We start from the raw sequence: 20,721 nt of genomic DNA, 5'->3' as shown, positions 1-20,721 counted from the left end.
GCTTCCCAGCTTTATTACAATTTCTCAAATTCTGAAAATCCTAACATTAAACTGTAATCCACAGAGTTTCTTTAAGTCAAGAATATGCTATTTATTTCTTTATTCTTGGTCTGAATCTACTGCTAACACCACAAGGAGAGATTAGGAAGATGCAATGTGTAGCTTACAGCTTGGGCTTGTCTACTGCTAACACCACAAGGAGAGATTAGGAAGATGCAGTGGGTAGCTTACAGCTTGGGCTTGTCTAAGAAACAAGCCACACTAAACAGCAAGAACATACGAGAGTTTATCGTGATTTGGTCAATTTGTGCTATTAGTAACCAAAGAATGGGAGCAAAATTAGACTTCTTGTGTGGGAAGTCCTTCTGTACATGTGCTGCTTTTATTGGTTAGTAAATAAAGCTACTTTGGCCTATAGCAGGGCAGAATAGAGTAAGGAAGGAATTCCAAGCAGAGATAGAGGAGAAAAGAAGGCAGAGTCAGAGAGACACCATCTAGTCAGCCTCTGAAGGAGACAGATGCCCAGGGAACCTTACAGGTAAACCACGAGCCTCGTGGTAAATACACAGAATAATAGAAATGGGTTAATTCAAGATGTAAGAGTTAGTTGATCAAGAAGCCTGAGCTAATAGGCCAAACAATGTTGTAATTAATATAGTTTCTGTGTGATTATTTCAGGTCTAGGAAGCTGGGAACGAACTACAAACTCTGCCTACAAACTTCAGAACTAGGGAAAAGGAAACCTTAACCTAACAAAATGAAAGAACAATTAAAATGTATGCTCAGAATACTTCCCTAACAGATGTTCATTTAATTTAATATAACTTTTAAAAGGGAAATATTTCATTAGACTGAAAAAAAATTAGAAAATCTGAGAATTTACTTACAAGTGTGGACACACTGAAAGAACTATAATGATTTTGAGTTAGTGATTTCTCTAAGACATTTTCAATAAATATGGAGTAATTGCCAACAGTATCGGCCTAAACTAACGGCTTCAAGGCTTTAAGAATCAGAGCATAGAGAAGACAGAAGATGTGTCTAGAAACAGACAGCTCACTGCTACAGAAGCAATTAAAATTTTCACCCACTGACATGAACTTTTATAAACTTAATATATAACATATGCATACATTAACACTATGCTTAATATTACTTAGCATTAAATATTCTTACTTCAACCCTAAATTTCACACAGTAAGTAAAATGCACTTATATGATACAACATGGTTCCTACTTCACTTAGAACCTTCACCTCTACGGCAGGAATGAATGGGCCGTAAAATGTCTGTGGCATCTTGTTACTCTATTTTATTTTCTTTTATTGAAAATAGATTTTTTTTTCAGACAACATATTTTGAATATGGTTTCCTCTTCCCCTGTTCCTTCTCGTCTCCCTTCCCATCCAAATCCACACCCTTATTTATTTATTCTTGTTTGAAAAAGTCTTCTAAAAATAATAAAATAAAATAAGATACAACAAAACAAAATTAAAAGAGGATGAAACATTCAAACATGCAAAAAAAAGAGCTAAAGTAAAGCTCAGGAGATACACTCGGACTTTTATGAATTTGAAGGTCTGCGCTTCAACCAGAAATACACACTTGCTAATAATAAAGCAGAAAACTATGGACCACAATACTAAGTCTCCTTTCCTAAACATACAATCAATCTTTTCAAATAGAAATGACAAAGTTATCACAGAAACATAATAGATCCTTAGGAAAATAAACATAAATTCATTATAGCAGTTAAACAAACCTTAATGGTCCTGATATGCCATGCAAGTCACTCCTTACTGAGAATCAAATATACTGTGTACTCTTTCCCATGTAGTATTGCAGTTCCTTCTGTTCATGCATCATAGTCTTTTTTAAAGATATTTTTATTTGTTTATATGGGTGTCTATAAATAGGATGTGAGTTCAGGTGTCCAAAAGGCACCAGCTTTCTCTGGAGCTGGAGTTATTGCTGACGATCGCAAAGCCGTCAGTGTCGTAGCTGGGAACCTAACTGCAGTCCCCTGCAAGGTCAGTAATTGCTTCTAACTGCCGGGCCATCTCTCTAGCTCCATGCATCATAGTTTTGCTGCTTTACAAACAATGCTACATTGCATATTCTTACAATCCCTCTCACTAAGATTCAGTTATGTCTGAGAAGTAGACTTGTTCAAGGAAAACATTCCTCTGCTTTTGAGAAACTGTGATGATTTCACTGCCAAAGATAATAACGCTATTGTATATGAAAGTGGCGGTTGCTTTTCATCCCCTCCAATGCTACTTTAAACTAATTTGTTTACTCTGGGATGAAAAGAACCCTCTTTCTTTGATCTGCTCATTATCTTTGAGTCATGTTGGTGATCTCCTCTGTTGACTATTCATTCATGTATTTGCTCTATTTGAGAACCCAGTTAATTGAATGAAGGAGTTTGTGGTGTTTTGATGTTTGTTGTTTTCCCAATTGAGGATTACTCTAACTTGTACTAAACACATGCCTTTCCATGATATTTTCTATATTTAATATAAAGCAATACATTTGATTATATCAGCAATAAATATAGCATAAAAATCTAATAAATCTGACAAAGAAAGATAGGCATAGTATATAAAAGAAAAATTCACAGGGAACAATATTTAGAGGTGGAGTGAAAGCCCAGCAGAGATTATTAATGAGATTAAAGGGCATATATGTTACATTAAAATAGATAGAAAGATAAAGCGGAGCACACCTATAAGTCCAATATTCAAACACTGAGTCAAAGCAGTTGCAATCTCAAGCCAGCCTGAGCTACACAGTGGGACTCTATCAAAAATGAAAACAACAGCAAAAGTACAGCAGTTCTTGTACCTAATTATGTTCATGTTCAATCTTTGTCTTTGCAACCTGAAGGCATGCTAAGGGGGTTGCAATGGCGTGTGTTTCAGGCTGATAACTCACTAAGGTTGTTATCATTTCACACATAACATCTCAGCACCTTGATTTCCTCGAGGAAAGAGGCGTTAGAATGTTCTTAGCCTGCCCTATATAGACGAAGAAGAATCAAATTAGAGAACAAACATGAAAATGCTTTGATGATTTTTTTTAATGCAATACAGTTCAAACCTAGTGTTACCTTCATTATAGACTTGACACACCAGAAATCCTCACTGGGAGAGTAGGCATGAGACATCTGTGAGAGGCATTAAGTGTGAACCTGGGAGGTTTTCAAACACAGTCATCAGAAAATTCTCACGATTCGAGTCAGAGACCTTTCACCAATGAAGCAGATACAATGAAACACACACAGTGATGGGGTGACTCCAAATAGCTGGCTCTTTCTTTGTCACTCACACAGAATCTGTGCACGTCATTTTCTTAAACATACTCGGGAGGTTGTTGGAGCCAAGAATATTGAATATAAGCTCTCTAACTATGTATCATCTTAGTAACACAGTATAGGAATCTCTTCAAAGGGTAAAAAGCTTTGCTTAACATGTTGCTTCCGTTCTCATTGTCCCATGCATTAAAGGTTCTGAAACATTTTGTTGTCTGCATTTCATCTGTTAATATTAATAGTTTCCTGCTGTAAATGAAACTTGATGGTTAATTATTGAAGAATGTTACTAGATTTCATTTGCTATCTGTAAGCATCAAAGTACCTATGAAAACAGACTCCAGGAAATGCTGTCTGCATAAACATTTCAGGAATCTTCAGTGCTATTCTGAGTAAATATTACAGTTTGATCCATTTCTTTGACATCTCCCCTTGAACTGAAGTCACCTGGGAATTCTATGAATTCAGAAAACAAATAATTTCTGATAATTATCACTGTGGTGGTTTTAATAAAATGTTCCCATTAATCACAAGTGTTTGAATAGCTGGTGCTCAATTGGTAGCTATTTGAAGAAGATTAGGAGGTGTGACCTTGCTACACGATTATGTCACTGAGGCCAACTTTAAGGTTTCAGAAGATTTGCTCAGTTATGAGATAACACTCTCTGGTTCCTGTTTGTGGATGAAGATGTAAGCTCTCAGTGACTTTCAGTACCATCCCTACCTACCTGCTGCAATGCACCCTACATTCATGATGATGGACTCCTATCCTTCTGGAACCATAAGCCCCAAATAAACTCTTCCTGCTAGTTGCTTTGGACATGGTGTTTTAACCCAGCAACAGAAAAGTAACTAATTCAGTCACAATCCAGGTTTTTGATGGGCAGAGTAAAGATTTTTGAGGAGTGTTAGGGAAAGGACTTGGGCCATCTCCTTTCTGTGTTTACCTGGTAGAAGTATGAAATATCTTCGCCTCCTGTTTAAAAAGCAAACAAATACTCATCACACTACCAGACTAACAGTTTAGGTGTTCTACAGTGTAATGGGCACAAACTATTGTTTATTCTCATCAGAAAGATGCTGCCAGACTCAGGATAAGCACACACACATTCTACATGTACATGGACATGCCACATTCACTCAATACAAAAAAGCAAATCAAAAGTCCCATATCTGACACTATGTCCAGTGATTGGATATATAATAAAAGAAAACAATAGAAAAAAATGACAACAGCAAGAAGCCTGCCTTGTCCATGTTTGAACTGAATGGAAAGACTTAAAAGCCCAGTGAATCAGAGATTCAAATAGGGGCAAGAACAGGATGCCAGTGAATGAAAGAGATATCTTGGTTAAAAAAAAATGAGATGTGATATTTTTCCTAAGATTTATTATTTGCCCAATGATGCTTAACTCTCAAGCAACATCACTTTTGCTAATATATCACCATCCTAAATAGCCTTCCGTGCTCTAACTTATCAATGCACAGTTGCCAAACCTCCAGAGCCTACTAACCCACGAGCTAGTTATTTTCTCAAGAAGACCAAAGGATTCATGTGGTTGCTGCTTTGCGTGGATGTGGGGAGAGTTGTTTATTTTTGTTGTTGTTGTTGGGCGACAAAGATTCATTATGTATTCCTGGCTGGCCAAAGACTTACTTTGTAGACTAGACCAGGATGGCTTTGAACTCCAAGAGCTCAGTGTGACTGTGCCTTTCAAGAGCTGAGTCACAGGAGTGCATCACCACACCCAGGTGACTGCTGCTTTTACTTTCATCTCTTTAAAAGAATATACATATATAATTGCAAACTTTAATATACATATATATATATATATATATATATGGACAGGTGGTTGAAATCTTGAATTTTGTACTTTAAATACCAGAAAGACTGTTGATCATAATGTTGTCATTGAACACTGGGTATGTAAGGGCCCTAGAATTAGGCTATCATGAAGATAGGTGCTGAAAATTGTCTGTCTCAAATACAATCTGAAATAAACCAAGGCTGTGATACAGGACCCACTATATATATATATATATATATATATATATATATATTTAAATTTTTGCCATCATGAAGTTACTATAATTTATGTCAGAACTGAAAACAATGGAAAGTAACTTTTTAGTCTCAATCTGATCCCTTAAACAAGTTAAGTATGTCAATAAAGATGGAAATGGTAAAAAAAAAAAAAAGGTTTTATTATGTTGGTAGCATGAAATAAAATTGTACCTAAAATGAAAATTGTAATTGGAAATGCTATCTTTTTTCCCCAGAAAGCAGCACTGTGTCCATCATTATGGAGTTGCTCTCTGTCTGTATTTTTAGAAATATAATGTGTCAGATGCTATGCACAGTCTGCTTAGCTCAGCCATCAAATGTTTACTGAGCACTTACACATGTCAGGCATCTAAGACTTAATATGACTTAAAAAAATACATATAATGAAAGAAAAATATTCATTGCTTAATACAGAAAATAATGTATAGAAATTAGACATTAAAACCAGGAAGTAGTGAGAAAACTAAGTTAGATTGACAGTTTGAATTTCCAGAAAGCCAAAGCTATAGTCTAAAATGGTCGACCGCAGATCCTTAAGTCTTAGAGAGGAGGCAATTTCCTCTCCTAGAGTTGAAAAAAGGAGCAGTTCTCTCAATGCCAACAAATCAGGATCCTCAGTAGCAGATTTCCAAAGACATGGTCTGTTTCCAATCCTCTTCACGCCAAGCAATTTTCCTGAACCTCGAGACACTGAGGACAGTTTATCTAAGATAAAAGAAACACATGGAGGAAATGAAGCAAAGGGTAAAGATGGGGACAGGAGAGTGAAATCTTCTTGAATTTTGTGCTTGAAATACCGGGAAGACTGCTGATCATAATGTTGACACTGAACACTGGGGAATATAAGGGCCCTAGAACTGGTCTATCATGAAGATAGGTGCAGAAAACTGTCTGTCTCAAATACCATTTAACATAGACCAAGTCTGCAACGCAGGATCCACTTTATAAGTTATGGGTCTGGGTGAAAAAAGAAAATGTGAGATTTTTGTTCAACATTTATAAAAGATTAATCAATTTTTTTTTAAGAAACTAGGATAGCAAAAGTCAGAACAAAAAGTAAAACATGGGATTCTTCTAAGCAGTAGGACCCAGGTAACAGCACATGTCACAAGCCCACGACACCAGTCACATTGTGGTCAGGCATAGAGTAACAGCTGGGCACTCTTATGAGACCTTCGGAGACGATACCTGGCTCGTCTCCCAGAGCAGAAGCAATGGTGGTCTTGCTGAGACATAAAGACACTTCTGAAGTTTCCTGGCCCTGGAGAGGGTCAAACAATTATGCAAGAACAAGTGTCTGAAGACTACTGTGGTGTGGAGTGTGGGAAACTGAGGCAGACTAGGGATGGGGCCATTCACTTCAGATGGAAAGGATGTGATGAAAAAGGCACACTTCAGGCTCCTGTTTGCTCAATAGACGGCACACTCCTGATCTGTGAAATCAGATCACTGAAAAACAAGTTTTCAGTTTAATGTGATAGAAAAAAAACAGGAATTTGAGAGACATTTTAGCAGCTGGGGAAATAGCTGAGCTGAGAAAAGTGGTTTCTGATAATCCTGATGGGTTTCATCCCCAGTACTAACACAGTGGAAAGAGAACCAATTCCCATAAGCCCTCTGACCTTCCACACATGTAATATGGTATGTAGACACACAATGAGCAAACAAACAAGCTAAAAAATAAATATTTTAAGAGATGTTTTAGGCACTACATCAAGCTTTTATTCATGTAACATGGTCTATATTCTGATCTCCACATCAGATATCAGGTATAGAGATACCGAATGTAGCCAAAATCCTGGAACTTCCAGGAATATTAGTATCATTACCATGCTACCGTGTAGTAAAGGGAAGAGTGACATTAGGGCGTTAAGCATGTCTCGGTATTTTGTAACTGTAGCTAAGAAACGGAACAGTAATGGCAGAAATGTGTTAATTGGAAAGTATAGAAGGTTCATTCTATACTACTCTGACTGGAGCTTGCTGGAGGTCACACTAGATATCTAAGGGACACAGGTCACTGGAATAACAGTTCTGTGAAAGATTAAAACCTAAATAGGACCAGTCTTGGGTCCCTTCTATAGGTGCATGGGTAGACAAAATGTATATGTATATAATGGTATTTTATTTAGCCATGAATCAAAGAAAATTATGTATTTCAAGAAACTGGATAGAAGTGGAATTCATCATGTTTAATGAAAGAAGTCAAATTGAACAAATGTCTCACGTTGTTCCTCCTATCCAGAATCAACATTTCTTTTTAAAGGGCATTAAGTCAGAAAAGAGGGCATTTTGAAAGAGGGAGGAGACCAACAGGAAATGGACAGGGTGATGAGGAAGGGTAGCGAATGTGATCAAGGAAAATGATATGCGTGGGAGGACATGCCATGTGTCATCACTAAAGCAAGAAAGTGAAACGCAGGCCAGCACGGGGAGAATTAGCGCACTAAGAATCACAAGTTGTTTGGATTGTGTATGGGAACAATAATTAAGAGATACAAACTCAACTTGACTAGAATCCATTCTGGTAGATTACAACTATCTTGAGAGAGAGAGTTTTCTCAGCGAGAGTGTGTTTTATCTGTTTGAAAAGAGATTTTTTTGGAAATGATGCTGACAGCTGTCTTCTGGTATTGTTCCTTGTGCCTGTATAATACTAGAGTCTAGTTCAACTTTCAGGCAAATTTACTTATCATTGAAATCTTAACATTAGTTAGAACAAGACAGAAAAGATCAGAGGGCAGTGGGGGAGAAAATGGGGAAGTGAAATTATCATGCATATGTGTGAGAATGCCATAATGAAAGTCAGCACTTTGCATATCAACAAAAATATTAATTAGGAAGAATATTTTAAAAGCAAACTTAATATTTCTTTTTTTCATTATGTAGCTGATATTATTTGTCTTACTCAAAAATAAAAGGATACAGACGGTGTTCTACCTGTGAGTGAATCAAATTTTCTTTGCCCTAGAATTCTGAGTGGTTTTCTTCTTCTCTCTGACTTGTACTTACTACCAAAGATGTAGAGGTTCATACCGCGATTGAGTGATACAAACCCACTGAAAGTCATATCTAATAGCAGTCAGTTGCCTGTCTCTGCTGGGTCAATCAGTAACTGTTTTCCTTCTCATTAGAGTCTATCTTAGAAGAAACCAGCATGACTCTTTTCCCACCAGTGGATCCCACCACATTCCCGTTACTCGGTGTGATATTGAGAGCACAATTCAGTGAAAATGAGGCAAAGTGGGAAAGCCACCGACAAAGCTAGGTTGCTAATTGATTTAGACTATATCATCCACAAATAAAGAGAATAAAATAGCATGAGCTTACACAAACAAAATCTCCAATTATACAGTCGTTTACATTTTTGAAAGCTCATTTGTAAAAATATGTAGTTCTTCCACAGAAAAAAAAAGGTGTTGCTTTGTCACATTAATAATCATTTGTCCCCAAATAATCCCAAAACTTCAGAGTTGAATTAAGAAGCCAACACTCCTGCATACAAATGAGGAAACCCATGCTTAGATCAAGGAAATGTCTTATAATACCAAAAGTATAGCCGGTAACATCTACATGTTTCCTGACCATTGTCAAGTGTGGGACATGTTTCACACCACTTCAACTATGCCTGGTAATGAGGGGCAGCCACTGCACTCTCAGGGTCCCCCTCTTCCAATCAATCCACACTATATTTGTGTGTGTGATTAATCTTCTTTAACTACCGCATTATTATGGAGTGACTCTGGCTTCAAAGTGCCAGTGGTTATCCATTTGCTTTCACATCAATCTCTTCTCATCTGCCTGTGTTAAAGGCCGAATATAATCTGATACTATGTTACACATCTACTTCTATTCCCAATTAATCCTAAGCAATCACACTCTAATGGGGTCAGTTCCCAGGGCTCCATTTTTACCACTGGCTCTAGACCTCACTCTGGACATAAATAGTATATCCTCCTGCTGGAACTTCCTCCAGCTAATCAGAAATGCAGTGATTATGGGATGTAGTCATTTTACTCTGCAAGCAATAAAGTGAAAATCCAGAAAAGCAGTGATGACATCATTTTATCATTAATTAAAGCACAACCTACTCAGATAACTTCATTTCTGAACCCATGGGTGCTGCTTACAGAATAGCCAGTAATTAATTCAGACTATAAAGCTTGCTGGTTCTGAGGTGTTTCTGGCAGCACCTGCCGTGTTTCACTGTGACTTCACTGAAGGCTTGGTTCTGAATGCGTACCACGTGTACTTAGGAGGAGTATGGAAGCTTCACAGCACGCATTAGCAAACACTACTTGAGACACCTCAGCTCAGATTTGGATGTTTGTGTCATAAGTGGCAGTGTTTCTGCTGGGTATACAAACTGCTCTCTTTGCTGTAGAACCAAAACGGCCACTACTTTTTATATATTTTCCCATCATTGTTCTTCAACATCGTGTTCATTAATATAGCTTTGGATTCTGCAGCTACCGATTTTTTATTTTAGAACTTGCTGCTTGAGTTGCTGACTTACTTTTAATTAAATTTATTTTATATTCTGACCAAAGTTTCTCCTCCCTCCTCTCCTTCCATTCTGTCTCCCCACCTCCCCTCTGCTGCACTCCCATTCACTCTTTCTGTTTCTATTCAGAAAGGGGCAGACCTCTCATGGGTGTCAACAAGGCATGGCACATCAAGTTGCAGTAGGACTTAGCACCTCCCCATATAGTAAGGCTGGGCAAGGCAACCCAGTATGAGGAATAGGTTCCCAAAAGCCAGCCAAAGTAAGGGACAGACCCTGATCCCACTGGTAGGAGTCCCACAAGACCAAGCTACAGAACCTTCACATGCAGAGTGCCTAGGTCACATGCAGATTATCTAGGTCAGTCCCATGCAGGCTTCCTAACTACGTTGGTTCAGACTCTGTGAGATTCTATGAGCCAGGTTAATTGTTTCGGTGGGCTTTCTTGTGATGTCTTTGACCTCTCCACTGCCTACAATCCTTCCTCCCTCTCTTTAGGGGAATTCCTCAAGCTCAGCCTAATGTTTGGCTGTGGACCTCTGCATCTGTTTTCATCAGTTACTGGAAGAAGTCTCTCTGATGACAATTAGGGCATTCACCAATCTATGAGTATGGTAGGTTATCATTAGGCATCATTACACTGACATTTTTTTCTCTAATCATGTTTGGTTCTGTCCTAGGTCTCTGTACCCTCCAGTCTCTGGGTCCTGACACTCCAGGCAGTGATGGGTGTGGGTTCACTGTCATGGCATGGGTCTGAGACTGGACCAATCATTGGTCGGCCACTTTCACAATCTCCGTGCCACCCTTACCACTGCCCATCTCATAGAAAGGACAGACTGTAGATCAAAGGTTGTGTGGCTGTGTTGGTGTCCCAGTTCCTCTACTGGAAGTCCTGTCTAATCACAGGAGATGGCCACTTCTGGCTATGTACCCACTAAGGGTATAGGTCTATTTGAATTGCTGACTTTTGAGTTTCATAAAGTTAGTAAAAATAAATTTTAGCTGCAGATTAGGACCCAATTACTAACATTTAGTTCTGCCATCTTGTACAATGTGAAGTGACATTCTCAGCATTGAGTTATAAAGTCAAAATGTTGATCAGCTCTTAAAAATACCTAAGGTGTTCTATATCCTACAGTATCAAATGTTCATTCAATATTTAATTCTTCATGTAAAATAAATAAACACATCCATTTATCAGTATTCAATTTAGCATTTGTCCTTAATAAATGGTAAAAATTATATGTATATTATACTACTGGAGAAAAACTTCCTTCTGATTTATTGTCAGTATTTTTATTTGCATATTTTATCTAGTTTCATACTCAAGGTTTTGCAAAGCTTTATCAGGTAAAAGGGGTTAAAAGTTGTACTAGGCTGGTATCTAATACTGTAAAAAAAAACAAAAAAAACAAAAAACAAACAAACAAACAAAAAAAAACTCCATGACCCAAACAACATGGGGAAGGGGAGCTTATTTGGATTACAAGTTACAGTCCATCAAGAAGGAAAGGCAGGCAGGAGCTCAAACAGGAAGCTCAAGGCCAGAACTCAAGGAGAGACAAAGAAGGAATGGTACTAACAGGTTTGCCCCATGGCTTGTTCTGCTACCTGTCAGTTTGATTGGGTTTGTTTGGCTTCTTAATTGTAAAGTTGATTTTTCCCTTCCAGAACTTCTCCCAGATCCTCCCCATCCACTTATCTCCAAGACCCATTTTTTTTCTACAAAACAAACAACATAAAAAAAAAGAAAAGAAAATCACCAAAACAGAAACCACAATATAAAAGCAAAAAATCAATCAGATAAAACATGCCTAAATAAAGCAAAATCGGACAAAATGTCTACGAGAATACTCTTCAGTTCATTTTGTGCTGGCCAACTACTCCTGGGCTTGCAGTTGAAGCTGTAGTGTGGTTAAAAATCCAATGAGACTCCACTGAAGAAACTATTATTCTCTGCTACCTTTCTTAGCCCACCAAGGAGCACCTGCCCAAGAATGCCACTGCCCATAAGAGGCTATGCTTTCCTGCTTCAGTTTGCAATCGAGAAAAATGCCTGCCAGGTAGACATGCCTACAGGCCAATCTGATGGAGGAAAGTCTTAACTGAGAATTGAGGGTTCCTCTTCTCAAGTATGTCAAGTTGGCTATCAAGAATTGTCATCACACAAGTAGAAGAAGTTAAAGAAGTCCAGCCTTTATATAAGGGTTTCTGCCTTCTCTTAGCATATCTTATTTTGTCCTGGTTGGCTGTTGTTTCTTGGAGGGCTGTTCCCTTCCAAAGAGGAAACAGGAGGAGTGAATTTGGGGAAGAGGTAAATCAGAAAGCTGGGAGGAGTGGAAAATGAGAAACTGTGATTAGGATGTATTGTATGAGAAAAAAAATCTATTTTCAAATAAAAATAAAAATTTTTTAAAGAAGGTCTAAGATAGGTCTGCCTTCCAACCATTGACCACTGTAAATAACTTATCCCAGTTATTTAAGTCACACATGTTCCTCATAATCAATTATAATCTTCTTTCATGGATGTAGAGGCATCAAACTCAGTTGTTTTTGATAACCCTTTTCTGAATATTGTTATCACGTATAAGACTCGAAACTTGTAATTATACCTTCTAATCTTGTTATATAAAAAGTCAAACTCATATCACAAAGCATGTCTTTAATATCTTTGTGCACAGTACATGCAGTGTATCTGCATGGCACAGGGTACTTGGATGTCCAAAAAGCTCTAGCCTACTGCTGTTAAATAGAAAAAGCCATTTGAAGCACATCGCTTGATTTTCTTGTTCAGTAGAGAAATGTGTATATTTCAGACCAGAAATTGTATGATAGATTCTAACTTTAAGTGAGTTTCTGAAAACTTCTAAGTTGTATCTTTCTAGATAATTATTTTTACAATTTAGAGGGAGAAATGCTGTCAAAATCTGTCAATTCAAATGCCACTCTTACATAGTAAAATGAGCATAAGCTTTGTGCTCAGCCAACATCTGCCCACTTTCAATAATGAATTTATAACCCCTTGTGTGTTTTATATTAAAAATAGGCTATGAAAAAAATATTAACCCCAATTACTTCAATATCCTGCAGCAACTATGCTCTGTGAATAATTTGTTTACACTGACGCAACTGCTTCTTCCCACTGACAGACCCAAGTGAGCTGTTTTAGGTTTAAAATCTTAAAATATAGTCTCAATGTCCTTTGTATATGGCTAGAAACCAAATATGAGTGAGTACAACCCATGCTCCTCTTTTTGGGTCTGGCTTAAATCACTCAGGATAGTGTTTTCTATTTCCATCCATTTGCATGCAAAATTCAAGAAGCCCTTGTTTTTTACTGCTGAGTAGTACTCTAATATGTATATATTCCATACTTTCTTCATCCATTCTTCCATTGAAGGGCATCTAGGTTGTTTCCAGGTTCTGGCTATTACAAACAATTCTGCTATGAACATAGTAGAGCATATATTTTTGTTGTATGATAAGGCCTTTCTTGGGTATATTCCCAAGAGTGGTATTGCTGGGTCCAGGGGTAAGTTGATCCCAAATTTCCTGATAAACCGCCTATAGTTAGTGATCCTAGAGAAGCTAAATAAGGAGAACCCAAAGAAAAACATATAGGCGTCCTCCTGAATATTAACCTTCATCAGGCGATGAAAGGAGACAGAGACAGAGACCCACATTGGAGCACCGGACAGAAATCTCAAGGTCCAAATCAGGAGCAGAAGGAGAGAGAGCACGAGCAAGGAACTCAGGACCTCAAGGGGTGCACCCACACACTGAGACAATGGGGATGTTCTATTGGGAACTCACCAAGGCCAGCTGGCCTGGGTCTGAAAAAGCCTGGGATAAAACCGGACTCTCTGAACATAGCAGACAATGAGGACTCCTGAGAACTCAAGAACAATGGCAATGGGTTTCTGATCCTACTGCACGTACTGGCTTTGTAGGAGCCTAGGCAGTTTGGATGCTCACCTTACTAGAACTGGATGGAGGTGGGGGTTCCTTGGACTTTCCACAGGGCAGGGAACCCTGATTGCTCTTCGGGCTGAGGAGGGAGGGGGACTTGATTGGGGGAGGGAGAGGGAAATGGGAGGCGGTGGCGGGGAAGAGACAGAAATCTTTAATAAATAAATAAATTTTAAAAAAATCTTAAAATAGCTTTCATCTATTTAAAATGTATTAATTTTTAAGTCACATATTATATTTCATCAAAAAATATCAATTAGGAAAACACCAAAATAATGAAGAATGATATGATATGAAGAAATTTAAGCAACAGCTTAATTTAAGAAATTAAGTACCAACATTATAACGATTTTAATTTTGAGATCAGAAAGATAATTCTTCTTGTGAATTGCTAATAAGTTGCAACAGTCAATATAAGAAAAATAACAACTATATATTAATACCATATTAATATGGACAATGGAAAATATGTACATTGCTTAATATATATATCATATAATCCATAATCACAGAGTCTAATGTTACAGAGCACATAGATTTTATATTTAAAAGTTTATTTTAGTGTCCAATACATAATGAGAACATCATGCAATACTTCTATTGGCAGGAGCCATGTGACTTCTTTGGGGAACAAGAAATGAGAATAGCACAAATGACACTCTCCTTGCAGCAAGACCCTGGAGTCCCTGACCCACTTGGCAAAGACCTGTGGACAATTTACTGCATAATTCTGGGCATGACCGTTGGAGCATTATGCTACGTGCTATCTTTGCCTTCACCATGCTAGTCATACTGCTGGCCTGAACAAGTACAGTAGAATATAAAATTTAATATTACATATTTGTGTGACTATTCTGGAAAGGGTGATTTTAACCATAAGAGTTTTAAAGAGATGTTATTAAATAGATAATATCAGGAGTCAATGGAAATACTCTAGAAACAGGGAATGAAGTAGAATCATAGAAACCCAAACTTCCCTCATTTCTAATGGCTGTATCAGTACCCTAAGAAGTTAAGAGAGATAGACATAAAGACAAGAGAGAAACAATGCCAGCTATTAAGAGTAAGTTTTCAAGTTACCTATAGGAAAAATGGAAAAACCTGGTATATGCCCAGAGGAGATAGAGTAATATAAAATGTTGAATGGATTGACCCAGCTTTAGCAAGTAAGCCGATCATGAGAACTCAGACCCTATCAGTTATAAATATTAACTTCAAGAGGCAAAACTGTTTCTCATCCTGCATGATGCTGTAACCCCATATGCTGCCAACTGGACACTTTGTTCTACCTGTAGGTGTCCCTAATTAGAAAAGTTCCTTTGTAGCTTGTAAGGCTGCTTATGCTTCTAACAGTAGAGAGACAGATCAAAAAGGTAACGGCTACTGGTGGGAACATTGGGAAATGGAAGGGAAAAGAAGCAAGGAACAAACTAGCCATTATTGTAACCATTTTTTAAAACTTGGGAAATAAAAACTGATTGTAAAACTGGTCATGCAAACCACTGAAACTATATGAATAAAGACAGCCCAGGCTATCCATGGCCACTTGTTTGAATAACAGGCTATAACAGCCTTTTCTTGGTGCCGACTTCACACATCCCTCCCAGGTCATCAAACCCATCTGGAGCAAGTTTTCCAGCATTCTATGTCTGTTATAGAAGTTAGCAGTCAAGATGAAAAAGAAAATAAGAGAAAAATCCTCTTTCCTTTGTCTCACAATCACAGACTCATTGTTCCTGAATATTTTTTTATTCCATTGAAAAACCAAATGATGGAAATAGTACCTCAAAAGTTCGTGAAAATTAAAGTTGAAAGCATATAGAAAAATTATCCAGACCAATCTTGATGATGTTTTAGATCCTCCAAACATTGTTAGTAGCAAATAGGAAGAAAGAGCAGGCTCAACTGCTGCCAGGTCTCCAATCCCTGGAGCTTCTATTAAGGGAGCTTGGGAGCCCAGCTGGGGATAATCTAGTATAAATGCACCTGACTCTGGAGAGAAAGCACAGGACTGTTTCACAGACCCTGCCCCCACATCCTCTTGTACCCAAAAGAGACTGTTTCATAATAATACTTATTGTTACACAAAGTACACACACAAAGACATACACATACACCCATAAACCTTTAAATGCAACCTTCTCAGTCTGTTTAGTGTTGCTGTATGTATATAATATCAGGGCTAATCTCTTGGTATTGAATAGCTAATTAGGGGGCTCATTCCTAGGGGAAATGATTCTTTTTCAGTCCTGCTCTCAGTATTCCTTAATCATTTTTATCCTATCATTTTTCCAGCCTAAGAAACTTACTAAAAAGTAACAGCAAGTTTTTAGTTTGCAGAAGGAATTTTTCTGCCCACAGGTTTTGTGTATAAATGCCCTTGAAAAAAATTCTGTTCACACAAAGTGTCCATGTGCAAAATACTCTCTTGTTAAAGTCTTCTACAGTTAAGTTTTTTTGTTACTTGAAACTCAGAGAAGTTTCAGCGCACAGATTGAAAACAAGTTGGAAAGAAACAAAGCAGGTGCACTCTGGAGAATATCAACCCCATCTGCAAGGCTGCCGTAGTTATCGCCTAACCGCAAGCTTCCTGGCCTTCATTATCCCGGAGCTGGATCTAATTTGCTCAAATAGAGACTGACTGTAAAAGACTGAAAATAAGACATGGATTCAGAGAACTACCACTGATTTCCAAAGAACAGAGATTAAAAACGTACTGAAGAATAATGAATCTTTTATATTAGAAGTTATTTTTTATTTTTATTGAAAATAGATTCTTCTCTCATTTAATACATCCAGACCACAGTTTCCCCTCTCTCTAGAATCTTATCTTAGCAGATCAAAGAACTCAAAAAATAGTAATTGTAAGTATGTTAGTTAGAAAAGAGATAAACCATAATAAGGAAATGGATTGACTCTAACCTACATGAAAGAGCAAGATGGGAACAAGACATCAAGAGTTCTTTGTCTGAGACCAAACAATGCGACAAATAGGGAGGAAAACTCACCATGAGGCAGTCACAGATATTGTTCAACTATTGCTCCCAATGGAAGGTTAAGAAGATCTAATATTAAAAAGATAGGGGAGACAATTCACATGGGGATGCAGCAGCAGAGAAGAAATTTTGTTCTATTTGATTCAATACAAGTATTTAAGTTTAGTATTTCGAAGTTATAAACAAGAGTGTAGTATATTGAGTATGTCTGAAGACACTTAATGAGAAAAACAAGAGCATAAAAGAAGCAGGGCTCGTGAGGTGGTTTGGCAAGCAAAAGCGCTTGGCTTGTGAGTCTGATCGCCTTGAGTGTCATTCCCGGAATCCATGATGGAAGGAGAGAACTAATTCCAAAACCTGTCCGCTAATCTTCACATGCTTATTGTGACATGTGTGTGTCCATTCTCACAGACATATATAATACACAGCACACGTGTGTGCTCACCAACATGCACACACACACACACAATGAAAGAAAGAAACAAGCAAAAAAAGAAAGAACCAAAAAATCCTAAAAATGGGACTCTATTAAGCAACACTTCATTACACAAATGTAAGTTTCAGAGATCTGCAACCAGACAGAAAATCTGAGTTTCTAAAATTCCTACCTATTGTGGGAAGATTAAAATTAATAACTCGTAGGTGTGACTTATGGAGTCTTGAGCCTGAGCTTTGGGGACAGTGAGGATGACAGCTCTTATCCCTTCAAGTTGAGTCCAAAACAACCAAACAAATGACCTACATAAGGAAATGGAGGACCTTAAGTTGTGCTAAACAAATTTTCACAATTATAATAATTTTAGGACAATTTACTAGACATTTCATACATTTACATGGCAATTTGAATTAATCTGATAATCTTCCTGTTTGTCTACTAGGATGAAAGTCTTTGAGGTATAAGTCACACCAATTAGCACTTGGAGAAGCCAGTGCTCTCATATTTTAAGGCATCATCCCATGTTGGTGTAGCTGAAGCTAAATAACAAAGGTTTGAAAATGACCTGTTTTGTGCAATATTCATTCATTTGTTTATGAAGTTCTCTTCTGGTGTCTTTGGTTTTGTGTTTATTCCTCAAGGCTCAGTTTAAATATTGCAGGTCACACTTTACTTCTTTCCAAAGAAGTGCTATCTTCAAGTATTCGATCTCGTGCCTGTGTATAACATGAAAAACCATGAAACTGTCTCTCATATATATCTCTCCTCATACATTGGAACCATTGTTTTTACCTGCTCTGTGCCTACAAGCTCAGCTACTAGTCCTTTTCAATGCAATTAATGCAATATAGCAGAGTTGACACTCAATACATCTTCAGATACTTGTAAATTGAATAATCATATTTCTATAACATACATAACAATTTACATCATTTTTTTCATACTCCATGTTTCTTGTTTTTCTTTTAACCTAACAGTATTGACAGTTAGAAAGAACCCATTTAGTAAATTAGGAAAACTGGAGCTCAGAGACATTAAGTACTTTAACAAAAGTCATACGGTTGCTGAATGGGAAGATAGGATTCGAATTTAATTTCCCTTGACTGCAATTCTAGTGCCTGTCTCACTACACCATGCTAGAAAGTTTCCTGGCTTTTGGAGCCACGGTGCTCTTCGTTTTAGTGTCCATGCCCCACTGGCGCATAGGGCTTTAAATGTAACTGCTCAGATAGCATAAGCCAAGGTCTGGAATATATCTAGTTTATGTCTTGGAAACAATGACCATTCTGTCCTGCCTGACACTTGAAATACTAATGCATGGTATATGGTTTCCTGACACTGTTCTGCAGAAGAGTTTCCAGCAACATTTAAGGGAGAAAAGGAAATAATTTTATCTTAGATGTGGGAAGGCATAGCCAGGCTGGAAATTTTAAGAAGCAAAGGAGAAGTGAGCAAATAGCATACATCATTCTAAGCAGATTTGCACAACTGGTGCCAAGAGCTCCTGTCATGGGAGAAAATAAACTGGCGGTACACAGAATCAGGAGAGGGAGCTGTCAAGATGGGATGATTTGAGGCACACTGAGAGTCTTCATTTGCCTAAAAATACTTTCCCTTCTGACCTCCCAACCACCAGCGCAACTTGCTTTTCTGAGTTAGAAAATCAAAAGTTTCTTTTAACAGCCATGTCTGTTATCCAGGAGGAACAGATCTTGAATTGTATAGGAATACTGTGCAATACTGTGAAACAGTTAGCAAGGGTAAAATAACAAAATCTTTAAACAGTTCAGGTATATTTTTCCTTGGGGAAGAGGCATGCCAATAAAGGTTCTAGAGCTTCCTTTCTTTAATTCTGTGTTCCTGGTCCTTACTCATGAATATGTTTATAAGGATCATGATGAATATTCAGAATCATTTAAGGTGTGACAAACAGCAATCCACTGTGGACACGCTGCTGTCAAAGACAGCCACTTTGGGTGAGCTTCAGCAACTCATAACTCAGATTTTCCACTTTCAGAAAGGCTGATGCTAAGCTAGCCTTTGAGAGCTTATAAATTTACTAAAGGAAAGTATTCAAAATTTCATAAGAATTGTTGTCTTTAAAGTTTTAATAGCTCACATGGTACATTTAAACACAAAAGCTAATATGTAGCTGAGCTTGTATATTCCCAAAGTACCACTCTTTCAGAGATTGAGACAAAAGAATTGGAAATTCCAAATCAGTCTGGCTATAGTTAGTTCACACAGAAAAGAAAAACTAATTTTGTGTTTATCTCACAAGCCCTACTGGTCAGACGCTATACAATATACTTTGTGTTCTACTCAAACATAGAAGTCTGCATGATATTAGAAACAACCTTAAAAAGAAACAATGAAACAACCGAAGAGAACAGAAAGGAGCTGGGAATATTAAATAACATCTCCAGGATCATGCAGTTACTCAGTGGGAGCTGAAATCATAACTAGGGGTAAATTTGTTCTATTTCACTTAGTTCTATTACATCAATTTATGAAAGACTCCACTATTATCTTACTGGTATTCAGAGTCTCAAGTTGTAATTATATATAATTTCTCTGACAAGAAGTTTTGTAAGTGTTACCTGAATTGAAACTAGGAAAATAGTGTCAAATGCTTTATTTCCTTTTCCTTCTCAAAGGACAGACAATCCTTTAGAACTGAAAAGTATCCATTAACCCTAGAAGTTAACAGTGCCACTTGGTAATGTTAGGACTACTTAATTTTCTTAAACCAAGTAGATGGCAATACAGGATCAATACCTATAACCTGTCAATTATCAGAAGCATGAATTCTTCCACTCTTTGACAGTGAGAGGAAGAGGATTCAGCTGAGGACCCTCTACCCGCTCCAGAGCCTCTGCTGTCCCCTGGTGCATCTGCTGTGTGTACTAAGTACCCTATGGATTCCACTTCTGCATATCTTTTCTTTCTTTAACTTCAGCCAGGCATTCCATTTACAGTTATAAATTACAGAATTATTCTTAAATTTCTGTTCACTTCCCTCTTCTAACATTAAGTCTATTAGTAAATCTTGTCCACTTAAATTTATCTCTGGAATCCATACATTTTCTCAGCAGTGAAAGAATCATGGTGTGGGACCGATTGTTCTATTTATTTTATTACATTGGCCAACTTGCAACTCTACCTGCTTTGACCCTGGCTTGCCCAGGGATGCTTACACCCCAGCATTCAGACTGAGCGTCTTCAGAATTATTCAGGTCGGAACTGGCTCTCAGCTGCTGGTCTGTGGGCTTTATGCACACCTTAAGCCACTTCTACAGTCCTGCCTCTGACAACACCATCCCTTCTCACCAGGCACCAGCAACGTTGGTCTGTTCTCTGTGTTTCAGACATACCAAATGAGGCTAATTCTTTATATTTCCTTTCTTCATAGATCTTATACAATTTAACAGATTAT

General features: G+C 37.7%; 1 protein-coding gene across 2 annotated transcripts in view; it reads right to left on the bottom strand.

Annotated features, from left to right (window-relative positions):
• Window positions 1-20,721, bottom strand: part of Rit2 (Ras like without CAAX 2) — a 300,536-nt gene that overhangs the window by 145,222 nt on the left and 134,593 nt on the right. The gene's annotated exons all lie outside the window — the stretch shown is intronic.

This window comes from Microtus oregoni, unplaced genomic scaffold, assembly GCF_018167655.1.
Source record: "Microtus oregoni isolate MIOR12 unplaced genomic scaffold, Mior012 000011F_ref0000422, whole genome shotgun sequence".
In the NCBI taxonomy this organism is placed as follows: domain Eukaryota; kingdom Metazoa; phylum Chordata; class Mammalia; order Rodentia; family Cricetidae; genus Microtus; species Microtus oregoni.
This window is presented reverse-complemented; position numbering and strand designations above follow the sequence as displayed.